The sequence below is a fragment of the Euprymna scolopes genome, chromosome 34, assembly GCF_053919585.1.
Source record: "Euprymna scolopes isolate OS-2025 chromosome 34, ASM5391958v1, whole genome shotgun sequence".
NCBI lineage: Eukaryota > Metazoa > Mollusca > Cephalopoda > Sepiida > Sepiolidae > Euprymna > Euprymna scolopes.
This window is the reverse complement of record NC_136515.1, coordinates 49,536,291-49,540,679: the sequence shown is the minus strand read 5'-3', so window position 1 is coordinate 49,540,679 and position 4,389 is coordinate 49,536,291.

Below are 4,389 nucleotides of genomic sequence, written 5' to 3'. Positions count from 1 at the left end.
ATAAACAGGAAAACAGATTAGTGATGGGTCGCACAAAGGTGGCTTTTAAGCCCTGCCAAACTCTGGCATTCTTTGGCATACATTGTGCAGATATGTGCGCCACTAGCAGCACGTTCTTGATGGTCACTTCTATGTATATTCAAATGCCGCTTCAAACCGCCTGCTGTTTTGCACGTCCGCCCGCAGTTGAGACAGGTTAGATTTGGCAACACAAGACTGTTTTGTGTCCCACTGCGCTGTTGAATAGTCTGGTGGCTTATCAGCCCAGCTCTGTTTTCCGGATATCACGTTTCAGTCGCTCATACTGGGTTCGATCGGCCTCAAACTTGCCAACAAGGTCCTTCTGCACTCTCCACGATCCAAAGCAAGACTCTCCCAGGTTCTCTCATCCATCTCACATTTTTTAAGGTGGACCTCAAATAATCCTTGTATCTCATTTTAGGCTTTTGAGCCAGACGTCTTCCCTCGGCGAGCTCGCCATAAAGGAGTTGTTAGGGAAGTCGACTGTTTGACATTCTTACCACATGGCCACTCCATCTCAGTTTATGTATGATAATGAGAGCTTCAATGCTTCAACATTGAGTCCATTCAAGAACCTCAACATGACTGACATACATTTGCCAGCCCACACCTAAGATTAGCCGTATGCACATCTGGTGAAACCGTTCGAGACGTCTCAAATGCTTGCTGAATGTAATACATGTCTCACAGGTTTAGAGAAGAGCAGAGAGAATGCATGCAAGACATTAACCTTAATCTTTGTTGGCAGCATGATCCCATGACAACTCCCCAAACGCTTGTCCAACTTTTCAAAGGCATCACTTGCTCTACTGATCCGTAACGATACCTCATCATCCAGGGCACCGGACATACTTAGTGTGCTACCCAAGTATACTAACTTAGCGACAACCGCTATCTTTGACCCATAGGTATAAACATGGCTCATAGTATGGCATGCTTGGCGCAGGCTGATAAATTAACATTTTTTCAGATTGATAGTCAGGCCCAATGCGCTGCAGGCAACCGCAAAGGCGTCCACAAGACGTTGCATATCAGCCACCGTATGAGCCACCAGATCACAGTCATCCGCACAGAGCAAGTCAAGGATCGTGTTGGTGAGTACTTTTGTACTTGCATTGAAGCGCCTAATGTTGAACCCCCCCAGTAGTTCGGTAGCGAATATAGACACCATCAGACCAACCCCCGAATGACATCCGAAAAACCATGGTGAAATAAAACGCAAAGAGTATGGGTGCTGGAATGTCTCCCTGCTTAACACTATTTTCTACTGAAATAGGACCAGTCAGTTTTCCCCCAACATATCATCGTGACATGCATACATACGTACATGCATACATACGTACATGCATACATGCGTACATGCATACATTTTAACGGATAGGTGAGGTTTATATCATAGATATCTTTATGGTACAACTCTGAACTAATTGTGGTTTCTGATTTACAGATGTTTGGATTGAGTCAACTGTAGAATAGAGCCTGTTAAGTGCGCGCAATGATCTGTTTTTTCTTGGGGGGTTGCATTTAAAAGGACGCGCACCACAGGACACGTATGGTAATTACGTTTCATCATATGAACTTGTAAACGTTGGCATCGTGAATTCAAAGGTGGCTAGAAATCTGAGTATAGCATAGCATGGACAACTATATACAAATACCAAGCTATGTGCGAAATGACATAACGGTAAGGAAAAAGAAGAGTATAAAAAAGAGAGTGCACGTTCGAGAAGGCAATCACGTTAGAGTCGCGGATGACGTTCGAGAACACGTTCGAGAAGACGATCACGTAAGAAACGCCACCGCAGTAATGAGAGAATGAGGAAATAAATGTTATTTTACAGCAAAAACAAAACGAATTGAAGTTATTTTCTATTCTTTGTCTGCTTCGCAACTAAAGCAACAACGTGCTGATTCCCGGACAACGTTACAAAAGATAATTTTGTCTTTCCTTTTTACAGTCTTCTTTTTTTCTTTCACATTTGGAAACAATTCGCAAATCTGGTCAACCATCTTCTGCCATTGATAAGGCATCTGCCAGTAAAGTTGAGGCTGCTATTTTGTTTGTTCGCCAAATATCCGAAGAGGTCAAGATTAGTACAGACTCTGTATAAACGACCATTCATGATCGTTTGCATATGAATAAGGTGCCTGCCAGACGAATTCAAGAGGCATGTTAAGATCATCAAACGTATCCTTCTCGCACGAAACAACTCACCAATCTGCAACGCGCATGCCACCAAATTAGAAGCACGTGCGTGTGGCTATGAAATCCTTCCACGCCCCTCTACTCTTCTGATCTTGCACCCTCTGACTTTAACCTATTCTCAGCCATAAAACTATTTTTTTAAAATAAAAACGTTTCTCAGACGATGAAGTCTTGATTTCCGAAATCGTGTCATGATTCAAAGACCAACCGTGGATGTTCTACAAAAACTGGCTCCAGAGCTATATTAAACGATGGGAGAAACGCATCACTCTGGCGGGTTCTTATGTATAAGAAAGGATGATAACGGCGCCAAGTCTCGTTGCTCTACTGCTATGAAAGGTTGATCAGAGATATATTTAGACTTTTATCTCCCCCTATCTCTCACTTTGCGTGTCTTTAGTTTTCTCTTTTCCTGTCGGCCATTTTCCGTCATCCTTCGTCCAATACATTCCTGTCTTTTGCTTTATGCATTGAAAAATAAAAATAAAAAATCTAATTCATTTACCATATCTATACCCTTTTAATATGATACTCCTATATTACATTTATTGTATCTGAACAACATGTACTGCTCCGAGAAAAAAACAAAAACTTGTTTTAGCCATGAGGCACCGAGTCAAATTGTTTTAGTATTTGGTATGACTTGAAGCATTATGCCAAACGAGCCTGGCAATTATTTTTAAAAAAAATCACATAAAACAATCAAATTAAAAATTCTTAAAACATTTTTAAAAAATTACAAAATTGAAAAGCATGAATCTAGCAAATAAGAGAAATGGTAAAAATAGCTATAAACTTCAATTATATATTTCTATTATGCTCACACAAATGTAGTTGATGCTACAACTCGCAAATACTGCAATACCATCAACTTCCTACCTGAAACCTCACCGTTCAAACTTCTCGGCTTAACATATAACAGGAATCTTATTATAAATTTTCGTACTGTCTGTGTGTGTGACGCGGTTTATCTCAGCCTAAAGGCAACCCACCCAGGCAAGTAAGTTACCGAAATGAAGCTTATGACCAAGCGGATGTTTTAGTGATATTTATATCATGATTTGGTGTATGGAAATGCAAAAAAAATGCAAAAAAAAAATAACAATTTACTATACAACGTTTTACTTACTGGACTCAGCTGGGCAAACTTGGGTTCTTGTTAGAATAAATACATCGAGGACATTGCTATGGCTGCTGCAAAAAAGTTGGCTCCATCTACCATGTTAGAAAATTACTCACAACTGAGATTATCCCGTATATCTACAAAGCAACAATTCACCCACACATGGAGTATTGTTGCCGCATTTGGCATAGTGCATCGAATTACTAGTCGCACTTTCCTAGATAAGATTCTAAAATGTCTCCAGTCTAACAGGTACCACTCTTTCAATCAAGCTCCAATCTCTGTCCCATCGCCACAATATTACTTCCCTGTGTCTATGTAACAAAGCGCAGACGCGCGTATTGCGGCTATATGCAAATACTGAGACGTGTCCGAAAGGAAAAAAGATAAACGACTATAAAAAGGAGAGAGAGCATGCTAGAGAAGACGATCACGTTAATAACGTGGATGGCGTTCGAGAGAAACGAGGTCAGAGAGAAGGAGTATGGTCACATTTTATTCGAGAAAGTACTTGGAAATAGATGTCGTTGCTACGAAAGAAAAGGGTCGAGTTATGACTTGTCCTATCTTTCTTGCGACAGACTCTGCTACAGCGTGTTGAATTTATGTGTATAAACGTGTGTGTAGCGTTACACACTCACAGATATTATCAGAGTGGAGAAGTCACGTGTGGCGGGAGAATGAGGAAATAAATGTCGTTACAAAAAGGAGTCAAGTTATTACTTGTTCTATGCTCCTTTCAATGCCCTCTGCTACAACGAGTTGGATCTCCGTGTGTAAACGTGTGTGTAACGTTACACACTCACAGATATTATCACGTTAAGTCAGAGTGGAGAAGTCACGCGTGACGGAGGAATGAAGAAAATAAATGTCGTTACAAAAAAAGGAGTCGTGTTATTACTTGTTCTATGTTCCTTTCGACGTATTGTTTTACAAGTATTTCAATAGAATGTTCTTTGCTGAAATCATTGCACTTTTGCACATGTTTTCGAGTAACTCGACAAAAAACAAAACTCCCACTTTTTCACAGTTGAGGTCA